We start from the raw sequence: 16,438 nt of genomic DNA on the forward strand, positions 1-16,438 counted from the left end.
ACATATACTTTTCATTGCATTATGATCTGAAAAGGATGCATTGACTCTCTGCCTTTCCACATCAGACTGTGAGGTTTTTATGCCCTAGTACATGGTCAATTTTTGTGTATGTGCCATGTATTGCTGAAAAAAAGGTATATTTCTCTCTATCCTCATTTTTTTGAGGTTAGATTTACCAAGTCTTGAGAGTGGGTGATTGAAGTCCTCCACTAGTATAGTTTTGCTGTCTATTTGTTCTTATAACTCCCTTAATTTCTCCTCTAAGAATTTGGATACTATACCACTTGGTGTGTGTGTGTGTGTGTGTGTGTGTGTGTGTGTGTGTGTGTATATATTTAGTAATGATATATATATATATATTTAGTAATGATATTATTTCATTGTCTATGATGTCTTGTAGCAGGACACAGTTTTGTTTCTTTTCTCTTTTGATTAGATCTATTTTTACTTTTGCTTTGTCTGAGATTAGGATTGCTACCCCTGCATTTTTTTTTACAGCAGGTGAAGCATAATATTTTCTACTCCAACCTTTCCCCTATACCTTCCTTGTATGTACCCCCTCTTTTTCAAATGTGTTTCTTGTCAACAACATATTGTAGGATTATGGTTTTTAATCCATTCTGCTACCTGCCTCCATTTTATTGGAGAGTTCATACCATTCACATTCACTGGTATGATTATTATTTGTGTCTTTCCATTCCATCCTCTTCCCCCCATTTTTGCTTTTATTTCTCCCTTTTCCCTTCCCCTTCCAAAAAAGTTTTGCTTTTGGTCACAGCCTCCTTTACTGTTCCCTCCCTTCTATCAGCCCCCTCCCTTTTATTTCCCTTTTCCCTTACTACTTCTTCCCTGTCTTCTAACCACCCCCTCGCTTTTCTTTCCCCTTTCCCCTCCTGTTGTCTATAGGGCAAGTTTGATTTCTTTACTTTACTGAGTATGTTGTTCCCTCCTTGTACCAAATCAGATGAGAGTAAAGCACAAACAATGCTCATCTCCCTCCCTTCTTTTCCTCTACTATATGTTTTTGTGCCTCTTCCTGTGGTGTAATTTACTTTTTTCTGCCTCCTCCTTTCCTCTTCTCCTGCTGCAATCCCTTTGCATCCTTTAAATGTTTTTCATCATCGTATCACTTAATTTATACCCACTCCCTCTGTGTTTGTATATCCCTTTTAAATGTCATAATAAATATACAGTTCTCAAGATTAACAAGTATCATCCTCCCATATAGGGATGCAAATAGTTTGCCCATATTGAATAACAAGTGTTTTCTTCTTTTTCCCCCATTTATGTTTTTATGCCTCTCTTGAGTCTTGTATTTGAAGATCAGATTTTCTGTTGAGCTCTGGCCTTTTCATCAGGAAGGTCTGGAAATCCCTTATATCATTGAATGTCCATCAGCTACCACCATGCCAGTCATACATGTAACCATCAGTTACAACATATAGAGATGTTTTTAATTCTGTGAGTAAGTTCACTTACCTTGGTAGTATACTTTCCAGGGATGTACATATTGACAATGAGGTTGAAGCCCACATTGCCAGAGCTAGGTAATTGTTTGGGAGACTCCAGAGGAAAGTATGGGAGAGAAGAGGTATTAGATTGCCTACTAAACTGAAGATCTACAGAGTTGTTATGATGATCTCCTTGTTGCATGCCTGTGAAACATGGACAGTCTACCAGTGCTGTGCCAGAAAACTGAATCGCTTCCATTTGAACTGTTTTAGGAAAAGTCTGAAGATCATGTGACAGGATAAGCTACCAGACACAGAGGTCCTTACTGGAACTAAACTGCCAGCCATTCAAACTATGCTTCAGAGACTGCAACTTAGATAGGATAGCCACGTTGTTCTATGCAAAATGTATGCTTGCCAAAAAGACTATATTATGGAGGACTCACATGGGGCAGGCCATCACATGGTGGTCAGAAGAAGTGATACAAGGGTACCCTCAGGGTCTCTCTCAAGAACTTTGGAATTGTTTGTGTGACATGGGAGACATTGTCACAGGACTACTCAGTATGGCATGCTCACATCAGAAAGGGTGCAGTGCTCTATGAGCAAAGCAGAATTGAGACAGCACAAAGTAAAAGTAGGATGTGTGCATTCCAAGATCATATTGGTCTGATAAGCCACAGTCAGATACACTGAAACTTGAGTTTATCATGGTGAGGTCATTTTGGTCCTCTTTGAGAATGAAGGACAACAACCAATCTTGCCGGAAAGACTGTACTCAATTTTGCTGGGTAATTGATCCTTTTTTGTAGTCCAAGCTCCTTTGCCTTAGGGAATATCATTTTCCAGTTCCTCTGATCTTTTAATGTAGAAGACCAAGGTCCTGTGTGATCCTGACTGTAGCTCCATGGTATTTGAATTGTTTCTTTCTGGCTTCTTGCAGGATTTTCTCATTGACCTGATAGTTATGAAATTTGCAACAGTATTCCTTGGCATATTCAATTTGGGATCTCTTTCAGGAAGTGTTTGGTGAATTCTTTTGCTGACTATTTTGCCTTCTGAATCTACACCTCAGGGCAGTTTTCCTTAATGATTTCTTGGAAGATATTATTCAGGCTCTTTTTTCATCACAGCTTTCCAGTAGACCAATAATTCATAGATTTTCTCTCCTAGGTCTATTTTCTAGGTCAGTTGTTTTTCCAATGAGATAATTTACATTTTCTTCAATATTTTCATTTTTAAGGTTGACTGTTTCTTGATGTCTCACAGAGTCATTAGGTTGTACTTCAAAGCTTGTTTTTTAACATTGCAATCCCTCACTAATCTCCAATCCCAAATAAAACCCTTCCTTGAAACAAAGAACAACAGCTAAAAACGAAATGAAACAATGACCTTGTCTGACAGCATTCTCATTCCATAGTATAGTCTGCCACTTCTCTATCAGGAGAAGGTAGTTTTCTTTAATAATCATTCTTAAATTAGTTTTAACATTGATCTAAGGTCTAGTTCATGATTGTAATAATATATATTGTTCTATTATTTGTTTCTACTTCTTTAGCATTGGGAGTCAAGCCTGATTCAGGCCAGTCTGGTGATTCAGGACTGGAATTGGAATGAAATAAGATACTTGTAGACCACCAAATATTTAACAAAAAAGAAGTCTGCTTAGCATAAAACATTTTAGGTTGACATAAAAACTTGCTTATCATGAAAAAGGATATTTAAGCAGCATAGACCAAATTCAGATAGTCATAGTCTATCTAATCCTCATAAAAAATGCTTCTGCTCAAAGAGATATGTAGACCTGCATAGTAACAGATTATCCATCAAGTGTGAGGCAGCACTGACATTTCCCACAATTGGGCTTTTTATGGTTTAGATGATGGAAACTTCATTAACAGTTGTAGCCCTAAACCTCTGATGCTTTCAAGCCTCAGACATGGCTTTTGTAGCTTTTTATGAAAAATTAATTCAGCCTATGTGGCTGGGAATATAGAAAAGCATACTCCTATCACATTAACTTTGCATCAGTTCTTTTTTTCTTTACAACTTATAGAACTATTTTTTTTCCAATTACATGTAACAACAGTTTTCACCATTTATTTTTGTAAGACTTTGTGGTCAAATTTTTCTTTCTCCTTCCCTTACCTCTCTCTCCCCAAGACTGCAAGCAATCTCATATCATATAGGTTACACATGTACAATCATGTTAAATATATTTCTAGAAGAACCAGAGCAAAAGGGGAAAAACGTGAGAAAGAAAAAATAACAACCAAAAATGAAAATAGTTTACTTTGATCTGCATTCAGTCTCCATAGTTCTTTCTCTGGATGTGGATAACATTTTCTATCACAAGACTTTTGGAATTGTCTTGGAGCATTGTATTACTGAGAAGAGTTAAGTATCATAATTTATCATCACACAATGTTGCTCTTGCTGTTCCTGGTTCTGTTCACTTCCCTCAACATTAGTTCATGTAAGTCTTTCCAGGTTTCTCCATTAGTTTTTTTTTTTAAGTGTGACAGAAGCAGCCAGAAAGAAACAATTCAAACATTGAGAACCATGATAAGGATTACACAGAGTTTATCAGGAGCAACATTAAAGGATTCATAGATTGCAGAATGCAAAGGAGCTAGGATTACAATCAAGAAACACCTACCCTGTAAAACTGAGTATAATCCTTTAAGAGGGGAAATGGTCATTCAGTGAAATAGAAAGATTTCAATAAGGTAAAGATCAGTGCTGAACAAAAAAAATTCATTTTCAATATCAAGACTCAAGAGAAGCATAAAAAAGAAAGAGAAAATATAAGAGATTCATTAATACTAAACTATTTATATTCTTATGTGGGATGATGATATTTGTTATTCTTAAAAATTGTATCACTAATAGTGAAGTTAGAAAGAGTATACATAGACAGAGGATGTAGGTATAGGGTGAATTTGAAGGAATGAGATAAAAATTAATTAAGGGATGATAAAGGATTACATTGGAAGCAGAAGGAAGGGAGAGGCAGAATGGAGTAAACTTTCACATGAAGAGGCACAAAAGACCCAAAAAGAGAGGCAGAAAGAAAAAAATGGAAAGGTGGATAGTGGACATTGCTTGAACCCTAGACTCATAACAATTGGTTCAAAGAGTGAGTAGCATATAAAATCAGTTGAGTATAGGAATGTATCTTGCCATACAGGGAAGTAGTGGGGAGGAGACTGAGTAGGGACAGGGCTGACAGAAGGGAGGACAGAAGCAAAACACTGGTAAGAAGGGAAAAGATGAAAGAGGAAAGTATAAACAGAAGGAAAAATAGGATGGAAGGAAGTACATTTTGCATATGAATGGAATGAAGCCTCCATAAAATGGAAATGGATACTAGAGTGAATCAAAGTAAAGAATCCTACAATATGTTGTTTACAAGAAATACACTCAAAGCAGAGAAACAGACACAGAGTAGAGTAACAGAATAGAGCAGAATTCAGTTGAAGGGGAAAAAAGGAGAAGAAGCAATCACAATCTCAGAGCAAAGCAAAAGCAAAAACAAAAACAGATCTAATTAAAAAGAGGTGAGGAAAAAAACTGCTTCTTCCTAAAAGGCAACATAGAAAATGAAATATCAATACTAAACACATGGATGCCAAATGCATAGCATCCAAATTTCTAAAGAAAAGTTAAATGAATTATAGGAGGAAATAGGCAGCAAAACTACACTAGCAGGGACCTTAGCTGTGTCCTCTCAGAACTGGAAAATCCAAGCAAAAAAGAAAGAAGAAACCAAAGAGGTGAAAAGGATTGTAGAAAAGTTAGATATTACAGACCTTTGTGGGGAAAATTGAATGAGAATAGAAAAGAATATACCTTTTTTTAGTAGTAAATACTACCTACACAAAAACTGACCATGTGTTAGGGCATAAAAACCTCACAAACAAATGCCAAAAGACAAAAATATTAAATACATCCTTTATAGATAATAATGCAACAAAATTACATCCAACAAAGGGCAGAGGAAAGATGGATTAAAAAGTAATTGGAAACTAAATTATCTAATCCTAAAGAATGAGTGAGTCAAACATAAAATTGTAGAAAAATATCAATAATTTCATTAAAGAGAATGACAGCGTTGAGACAACATTCCAAAATTTATTGGATGCAGTCAAAGTGGTATTTAGGGGAAACAAGTGTGTTTAATAAAGGCCTTGTTTCTCAAATACACAGAGAACTGAGTCAATTTTATAAGAATCCATACCGTTTCCCAATTAACAAATGGAAAAATATATCAATTTCTCATAGGCAGGCTGAGCCATTATAGTAAAAATAACAATTTTGTCTAAACTGATTAATTTATTCAGGGCCATACCAATCAAACTACTAAAAATATTTTATAGAGCTAGAAAAAAATAACAAAATTAAGGAAGAAGAAAATGTCCAGAATATTAAGGGAATTAATGACAAAAAATGCTAGGAAAGGTGGCCTAGCCCTATCAGATCTCAAATTGTATTATAAAACAGCAATCATGATAAACACTTGTTACTGCATAAGAAATAGAGGGGTAGATAAATGGAATAGGGTAGGTACTCAAGACACAGTTGTCAATGAATATGGCAGTCTACTATTTGATAACTCCAAGGACTCCAGATTCTGTGATAAGAACTCACTGTTTAACAAAAACTGCTAGGAAAGCTTGAAAACAGTGTGATGGAAACTGGGAATAGACTAATACCTGACACCATACACAGGAATAAAGTCAAAATGGATACATGATGTAGACCTAAAGGCTGATACTGTAAACAAATTAGGGGAGCAAGAATAGTGTATTTGTCAGATTTATGGAGAACACCTACCAAGTTCGTTAACTATGACAGAAAAAGAAAATGATAAATATTGGAAGGGATGTGGGAAAATTTGGACACTAATGTACTGTTGTTGAAATTGTGAACTGATCCAAACATTCTAGAGTGCAATTTGTAACTATGCCCAAAGGTCTATAAAACTGTGAACATGCTTTTATCCATAAATACTACTGCTTGATCTGTATACCAACGAAATCATAAAAAGGGGAAAGGGACATATGTGTACAAAAATATTTACAGTATCCTTTTTGTGGTGGCAAAAAAATTGGAAATTGAGGCAATGGCCACTAATTGGGGAATGGCTGAACAAGCTGTGGTATGGAATGGAATGGAATGCTATTGTGCAATAAGAAATGATGAATTGGTTGATTTCAAGAAAAAAAAAAACCTGGAAGGACTTATATGAACTGATGCAGAGAGAAATAAGCAGAACCATGAAAATACTGTACACAGTATGAGCAGCATTGTGTGATATTAGCTCTTTTCACCAATACATTGATCCAAGACATTTCCAAAGGATTCATAATGGCAAATGCTATCTACATCCTGACAAAGAGCTGATGGAACCATAATGTAGATCAAAGAACACTATTTTCATTTTCTTTATTTTTGGTGTATTTTTTTTCCTTTTGGTCTGTTTCTTCTTTCACAATTGTGAGTAATGTAGAAATATATTTTACAAGATTGCACATATATAACTTATATCAAATCATTTACCTTTTTAGAAGGAGACAAAGGAAGGAGAAGGAAATTTGGAACTCAAAATCTTATAAAAACATAAATGCTAAGAATTTCTCTACATATAAGTGAAAAATGAAATGTCATTTTTAAAAAGTGTGAAAGAATTCTGTATTACTCTGTAGCAGTATAAAAAAGTACATACCAGGGGTAGACTCATGATGGTGGAACAGAAGCACACACCTGTTCGAGCTCTACCCCCAAAGCCCTTAGAATACCTTCAAAACCACTTTAAAATTCTAGAGAAGAAGAAGCCACAGAATGATGGAGTAAGGCAGATTTCCAGCCCAGGACAGCCTGGAGGGCCTACAAGAAGGGACAATTGCACTAAACTCCAAGGTGAATGCAACCCAGCATGGACAGAACTGGAGCAGGCTTCAGGGTGCTGAATCATTGGCAACTGTTGTGGTTTCCTGATCTCTGAACCCACAAAAACCAAGGATGGCTTCGAAGGACAGTGAAAAAGCTCTTTCTTCTGGGTGAGAGGGGAGTGTGGTCCAGTCTCAGCCCCAGGATGACTGCAGCCACTGGTGCAGCAGTGGCCACTTCTGGAGCTCTTGGCATTATACACCGTGGGGGAATCTAGCAGCTGATCTGAGTCTCAGTCCTAAGTGGTGGTCCTGGGGTGAGGATTAGTATTGATGTGGTAGAGCTGGTGGGGGCTCTGGAGAGGGATTCCTATTCACAGTTTTAGGACAGGAAAGAGTGATTGTGATTGCTCATAGACAAGAGGGCAGGATAGGAGAGGAGTAAACACCTCTCCCTGGACTATGCCACTTTGTAAGAAATAAAAACTTACAAGTCCTTAGAGATATTTTGGAGAACAGCTACATAAAACCTCTAAAACTTAGGGCAGTATACCCTCCACAGACAAAGGATTCAAAAGAGAAGTAATTGGCTGAGAAAATGCCCCCAAAGAGGAAAAATAAGAATGTAGAAGGTTACTTTCTTAGTACAAAGGTATTTTCTTCCATCGTTTCAGATGAGAAAGAACAACGCAAACAAAGACAGGAAGACCACAGCATACAACTAGAGGAAGACAGAAAAGTCAAGTCTCCTACATCCAAAGTCTCCAAAAAATATGCACTAGTGTCAGGTCATGGAAGAATTCAAAAAGAATTTTGAAAATCAAGTAAGAGAGGTACAGAAAAATTGGGAAGAGAAATGAGAGTGATGCAGGAAAATCATGGAAAAATGATTCAACAGCTCCCTGAAGGAGACCCCTACAATGCTGAAGACAATAACACCTTTAAAAACAGACTAACAGAAACAGCAAAAGAGATCAAAAAAGCCATTGAGGAGAAGAGTGCCTTAAAAAGTGGAATTGGCCAAATGGGAAAGGAGTTCAAAAGCTCACTGAAGAAAATAATTCTTTAAAAATTAGAATGGAGCAGATGGAAACTAATGACTTTATGAGAAATCAAGAAATTATAAAACAAAAGCAAAAAGAAATGAAAAAATAAAAAACAGTGTGAAAAATCTCACTAAAAACTAACTGACCTGGGAAATAAATCCAGGAGAGATAATTTAAAAATTCTTCATCTATCTGAAATCCAAGATAAAAAAAAGAGCCTAGACATCATATTCCAAGGAATTATCAATGAAAACTGCCCTGATATTCCAGAACCAGAGGGCAAAATAGAAAGAATTCATTGACCACCTCCTGAAAAAGACCTCAAAAGGAAAACTCCTAAGAATATTGTAGTCAAATTTCAGAGTTTCCAGGTCAAGGAGAAAATATTACAAGTAGCCAGAAAAAAACAATTCAAATTTTGTGGAAATATAATCAAGCTAATACAGGATTTAGCAACTTCTACACTAAGGGTTCAAAGAGCATGGAATATGATAACCCAGACATCAAAGGAGCTAGGATTAAAACCAAGAATAACCTATCCAGCAAAACAAGAGTATAATAGTTCAGGGGAAAAAATGGAATTTCAGTAAAAGAGACCTTCCAAGCATTCTTGTTGAAAACACCAGAGCTGAAAAGAAAATTTGACTTTCAAATACAAGAATCACGAGAAACATGAAAAGGCAAACACAAAAGAGAAGTCATATATATATATATATATATATACACATACATACATATATATCTATATAGGTGTGTATGACTATGTATGTATGTGTAAATTATATATGTGTAGATCTATATATATGTGTGTATGTACATATACACACATACACACATACATACACACATACATGCATATATACGTACATACATACATATATAGACAGAGGGCGCAGGGTGAGCTGAATATGAAGGGAGAATACTTAAAAAATTAAATTTACATCTGAGTGGAATGCACTAAGAATAAGAAAAAAGGGATAGGTAGAATGTAGCAAATCATCTCACATAAAAGAGGCAAGAAAGAGCTTTACAGTAAAGGGGAAGAAGGGGGAGATAGAGCAGCGCAAGCGAACCTTATTTTCATGGGATTTGGATCAAAGAGGGAATAACATACTGAACTGGATATGGAAATCTATTTTACCCTGCAAGGTGGCAGAGGGGAAGGAGATAGGAGAGGGAAGATGATGGAAGGGACAGCAAATTGGGGAAAGTTATAATCAGAAGCAAACACTATTGTGACAGGACAGGTCAAGGGAGAGAATGGAATAACTGGAGGGCAGGATAGGACAGAGGGAAATGTGGTTAGCTTTTTGCAGCACAACTATTATGGAAGTGTTTTCCATGGCTACACATGTATGACCCATATTGAATTGCTTGCTTTCTCAGTGAGGGTGTGTGGGGAGGGAGGGAGGAAGGGAGAGAATATGGAACTCAAAGCTTTAATAATAAATGTTAAAAATTATTTTTGCATCCAACTTGGAAATAAGATGTATAGGCAATGGGGTGTAGAAATCTGTTTTGCCCAACAGTGAAATGGAGGGGAGGGGGATGCAAGAAGGGGGGTAATAGAAGGGAGGACAGACTGGAGGAAGGGGTGGTTGGGCTGCATTCTGGACTAGGGGTGGAGAGTGGGGAGAGATAGGGAGAAAATTTTGAATTTAAATTCTTGTGGAAGTGAATATTGAACACAAAAAAATAAATTATATATTTCAAAAATATAAAGGATAAATTAAAAAAATAAAATATCCAGGTCCTTTAAAAAAAAAGAGAGAGAAAGTATGTTTCCCATGTGTAGCTTATGGTTTGAGTAGACTATACTTTGCATGCACTAGACCTCTGGATTCATCAATCCTTATCTTTTTAACTAATCCTGGTTCATTTCATTATTAATTCTACCTGGGTTATAAGGTGATCAAGGTAATCAATTCTCATTCAAAGCAAATTAATAAAATGGTGATTTCTCCTGTTAATTAAGACACAAATTTATCTCTGAGCTTCCACCCCATTTTATAAAGTGGAAAAACCTTACTTCCCATATGTGTAGACTTCTCTCTCTTACTCTTAATGTCTAAACCACTTGCCTCATAAATTTAAAGCACATCAATGTTATTATTCATATAATTCGGTGTAATAGCAAAAAACAATAAAAAGTCATAAATAAATATTTGTAATTTATCAGCAGTACATAAAAGTTACAGCAAGTGGTACCTCTGTGCTCTTCAAAAAATAGGAGAAAAACATATGGAATATGATATTCTTACTGGTGTTTATTAGTGCTTGACTCTCCCTCAACTGAAAAAAAATATAGCACTCTTGGGATAATAATAAAACCTCTCAGGAATTTCTCTTAAGACTATTTCTTGGAAAATAAAAGTTAAATTCTGTTCTTTCATGGTGTCTTCAAGTTATCCCCCAAACAACAGCAACCTCTCAAAGATTCCTCATAAATCACAATTGATACACTCCATTAGAATATGTTACAAGAATAACAACTAAACTCTTTCTTAACTCTCTCTCTGACTTCTCACAGATAACAGTTAACTTTCAAGAATGTTCCTCAGAAAATGGCAGTTTAAACTTAGTTCTCTCAAACCATCTCACAAATCTAATGAAATAACAGTCAACTATCAGCCCCCCACCACTATCCCCAAGATTCTCTTCATTCTTAAAGGTCAAGTGACTGCATCCATAGTCTCTAGGAAAGGGTCTATTGCAATTAGTGTTGCCTTTTCTTCCCTACCACAGCCAAAATTCCATTTCCTGTGGGCTGGGTTCATAACAGGATACTGAAGAAACTCCCTCTCTGGAGGCCGGTTAGCAGCTTCTCTTCAACTTATCATTTTAAAGGGTAAGATAAAACAGTGAGAAGTTAAGTTTTATGTTTTATTTATTTATTTCTAGATTTCAACATTCATTTCCACAAAATTTTGAGTTCTAATTTTTCTCCCCATCTCTCCCTTACCCCCACTCCATAACACCTTGCATTCTGATTATCACTTCTCTCATTGTACCTTCCCTTCTATCACACTCCACCCTTCCCTTATCCCCATCTTCTCTCTTTCCTTGGAGGGCAAGATAGATTTCTATACCAAAATACCTGTATTTCTTATTTCCCAGTTGTATGCTATAACAGTTCTCAACATTCATTTCTAATACTTTGAATTCCAATTTCTCTCCCTTCCTCCCTCCCCACCCATCCCCACCCATCCCCACTGAAAATGTAAGCAATTCCATACAGGCTATATGTATATATATATATATGTATGTATATATATATGTGTGTATATATATATACGTATATGTATATGTATATATATGTATATGTATATATATGTATATATGTATATGTATATATACATATACATATACATATATATACATATATATATGTCGTTTTGCAAAAGACTTCTATAATAGTCATGTTGTGTAAGACTAAATATAGTTTCCTCCACCCTATCCTGCACCCCCTTTATTCTATTCTCTCATTTGACCTTGTCCCTTCCCAAAGTATTTACTTCTAACTACTTCCTTCTCCCATTTGCCCTCCCTTCTATCATCCCCCTCACATCACTTGTCCCCTTCTCTTCTACTTTGCTGTAGTGTAAGACAGATTTTCATGCCAAATTTAATGGCCATGTTATTCCCTCCTTAAGCCGTATGTGAAGAGAGTAAGCTTCACTTTTCCCCTCTCACCTCCTCCCTTTTATCTTCCATTGAAAAAGATTTCTCTTGTCTCTTTTATGAGTTATAATTTGCCCCATTCCATTTCTCCCTTTCTCGTTCCAATATTTTCCTCTCTCACCCTTCAATTTTATTTTTTATAGGTATCATCCCTGCTGATTCAACTCAACCTGTACTCTCTCTCTCTCTCTCTCTCTCTCTCTCTCTCTCTCTCTCTGTGTGTGTGTGTGTGTGTGTGTGTGTGTGTGTGTGTGTATAATCCCTCCAACTACCCAAATACTGAGAAAAGTTTCAAGAGTTACAAATATTGTCTTTACATGTAGGAATGCAAACAGTTCGGCTTTAGAAAGTCCTTTATGATTTCTGCTTCCTGTCTACCTTTTCATGCTTCTCTTGATTCTTGTGTTGAAAGTCAAATTTTCTATTCAGCTCTGGTCTTTTCATCAAGAATTCTTGAAAGTCTTCTATATCATTGAATGACCATTTCCCCCCCGGAAATATTATACTTAGTTTTGCTAGGTAGGTGATTCTTGGTTTTAATCCCAGTTCCTTTGACTTCTGGAATATCCTGTTGCAAGTCCTTTGGTCCCTTAATGTAGAAGCCTCCAGATCTGGTGTTATCCTGATTGTATTTCCACAATACTCAAATAGTTTCTTTCTAGCTACTTGCAATGTTTTCTCCTCGACCTGGGAACTCTGAAATTTGGCCACAATATTCCCAGGAGTTTGTCTTTTTGGGTTTTTTTTCAGGAGATGATTGGTGGATTCTTTCAATATTCATTTTACCCTCTGGTTTTAGAATATCAGGGCAGTTTTCCTCGATAATTTCATGAAAGATAATGTCTAGCTTCTTTTTTGATCTTGACTTTCAAGAAGTCCCATAATTTTTAAATTGTCTCTCCTGGATCTATTTTCCAGGTCAGTTATTTTTCCAATGAGATATTTCACATTGTCTTCTATTTTTTCATTCTTTTGGTTTCATTTTGTAATTTCCTGGTTTAGCATATAGTCATTTACTTCCCTGAACTCCACTTTCATTTTTGAAGAGCTATTTTGTTCAGTGAGCTTTTGAACCTCCTTTTCCATTTAGCTATTTCTGCTTTTTTAAAGCCTTCTTCTCCTCGCTGGCTTTTTGGATTTCTTTTTCTAACACTAAGGTGTTAGTTTCTTCAGCATTTTTTGGGTCTCCTTTAGCAAGCTGTTGACTTGCTTTTCAAGCTGTTCCATGGCCTGAGCCCATTGCATATTCATTTTGGAGGTACTAGATGCAGAAGCCTTGACTTCCTCTGACAGTATGCATTGTTCTTCCTTAGTTGAAAGGATGGAAGGAAATACCTGTTCACCAAGAAAGTAATCTTCTATGGTCTTATTTTTTTTCCTGTTGTTGGGCATTTTCCTAGCCAGTTACTTGACTTCTAAATCCTTTGTCAAAAGGAGGCTCCTAGTGCTCCTCCTCACCCCAGGACCATGCTCACTGCTGAGGTTCAGATCAGCAACTCAATTCCCCCAGGGGCTTTAGGCCAAGTGCTGCACAGATGGATGCTGCAGCTGCTGCCACCACTGCTATCACCATGGCCACCACCAGCCCCACCATCACCTGGGCCAGCCCTAGGGGGGGACCCTTCTCCCCTCTTGCCCATTTGGGAAAATATAATAAAAGACTCTAAACAAATTCTAGAGCAGCAGAAAGCACAGAACAACAGAATGAAAGAGAATTCCAACCAAAGGTAACCTGGAAGACCTACAGGAAGTTCTCTCCCATGGAACACTGAGCAGAGTGGAGCCCAGCCATGGCTGCATAACACAGGAACAGGACCTGAACCGACCTCTGAGGAAGAATCCCCAGCAGGGAGGGTCCCAGATCCCTTAACCCACAAGTTGAATTGTTTACATTCCTACATTGAAAGATAATTTTTGTAACTCTCGAGACTTTTCTCAGTATTTGGGTAGATGGAGAGATTACATACACACACACAGATATATATATATATATATATAGATAGATAGATAGATAGATAGATAGATAGATAGATAGATAGATAGATATACACATATATATACACATATATATATACATATGTATATACATATGTGTATATATATACATATGTATATACATATGTGTATATATATATATATATATATATATATATATATATATATATATATATATATATATATATATATATATATATATATATACATACAGAGAGTACAGGTTGAATTGAATTAGAAGAGATAATATCCACAAAAAAATAAATTGAAATTAAGGGGTGAGAGAGGAAAATATTGGAAGGAGAAAGGCGTAATGGAATGGGGCAAATTATAACTCATAAAAGAGACAAGAAAAATCTTTCTCAATGGAGGAGAAAAGGGAGGAGGTGAGAGGGGAAAAGTGAAACTTACTCTCTTCACATACGGCTTAAGGAGGGAATAACATGTTCACTAAATTTGGTATGAAAATCTATCTTACACTACAGGAAAGTAGGCGAGAAGGGGACAAGTGGGCTGAGGGGGATGATAAAAGGGAGGGCAAATGGGAGCAGGGAGTAACTAGAAGTAAACACTTTTGGGAAGGGCCAAGTTCAAATGAGAAAATAGAAAAAAATCGGGGACAAGTTAGAATAGAAGGCAACATAATTAGTCTTACACAACATGCCTATTATGGAAGTCTTTTGCAAAATAACACATATAGTGCCTGTATTGAATTGCTTGACTTCTCAGTAGGGATGGGTGTGGAGAGAGGGAGAGAGATAAGTTGGAATTCAAAGTATTAGAAAGGAATGTTGAGAATTGTTATTGCATATAACTGAGAATTAAGAAATACAGGTAATGGGATATAGAGATTTATCTTTTCCTACCAGAAAAGAGAGAAGATGGGGATAAGGGAAGGGTGGAGTGTTGGGACTGGAAGCTCAATTCCTTGTGGACAGTCTCGGGCAGGTAAAAGTGGGACTTCTAAATCTTAGAGTCTTACGAGGCCCTCCATGAACAGCGGGGGTTCGAGAAGGTCAGACCGAGCTAGCTCGGCTAGCTCGGGTATTTCCGCCTCTCCCCCGGAGATACCTGATGGGTGGAGTCTCCCTGCCCTCGAGGTCGTCCCGGATTGGAGCACACCTAGTTACCTAACAGCACGGTATTGAGATGCAAACTGTGTGGCTGAAGATTAAGTAGGATTGAGGAAGCCTAAAAGCTTTTAGCAAGTGTGGAGCCAAAGAGAAAAGTAGGGGATAAGGGAAGGGTGGAGTGTGATAGAAGGGAAGGTACAATGAGAGAAGTGATAATCAGAATGCAAGGTATTATGGGGTGGGGGTAGGGGAGAGATGGGGAGAAAAATTAGAACTCAAAATTTTGTGGAAATGAATGTCGAAATGAATGTCCAAATCTAAAAATAAATAAATAAAGCTATTTTTAAAAAAGAAAAAAGAAAAGTAAAAAAGAGTAGATAAAGAACAAATTTTAAAATCCTCAATTAAATACCAAATTAACAATGCTGAAAAACAGAATAACAAAATTGAAATTAATTATACTATTGTACTAATAAATAAAACTAAGTGCTCATTTTATGAAAAAAAACAAACAATAAAACAGATAAACCTTTGGACAATTTGATTAAAAAAGAAAACTAAATCACCAGGACCAAAAATTAAAGAGGTGAATTCATTATCAGTGATGAAGAAATGAAAACAATAATTAGTAGCCCATCTGTATGCCTATAAATCTGGCAATTGTATTTAAATGGATGAATACATACAAATATATAAATTGCCTAGATTAACAGAAGAAGAAATAAAATACTTAACTCCATTTCAGAAAAAAGCATTGAACAATCTGTCAATGAACTATTTAAGAAAAAATTTCCAAGGCAAGATGGATTTATAAATGAATTCCACCAAACATTTAAAGAACAATTAATTTCAATATTATATAAACTGTTTAGGAAAACAGGCAAAGAAGGAGTCCTCCAAATTCTTTTTATGGAACAAATGTGGCTCTAATACCTAAACCAAGAAGAGCCAAAACAGAGAAAAAATTATGAACCAATTTCCATAAAGAATATGTCTAAAAATTTTGAATAAAATATTAACAAAGAGATTACAGCAACTTATCATGAGGATAAGTTGTACCTATGACCAGGTAGGATTTTGACCAGGAATGCAGGACTGATTCAATATTAGGAAAGTGGTCAGCATAATTGATGATATCAACAACAAAACTAAAATAAATTCTATGATTTTCTCAATAGATGCAGAAAAAGCTGTTGACAAAATATGATACCTACATCTATTAAAAACACCAGAGAGCATTTCTTAGAATGCATACTGTCTTCTGTGTTTTAGCCAGGTTTCCACCGTGTACTACAGTTGGG

The sequence above is a fragment of the Notamacropus eugenii genome, chromosome 1, assembly GCF_028372415.1.
Source record: "Notamacropus eugenii isolate mMacEug1 chromosome 1, mMacEug1.pri_v2, whole genome shotgun sequence".
NCBI classification, from domain to species: domain Eukaryota; kingdom Metazoa; phylum Chordata; class Mammalia; order Diprotodontia; family Macropodidae; genus Notamacropus; species Notamacropus eugenii.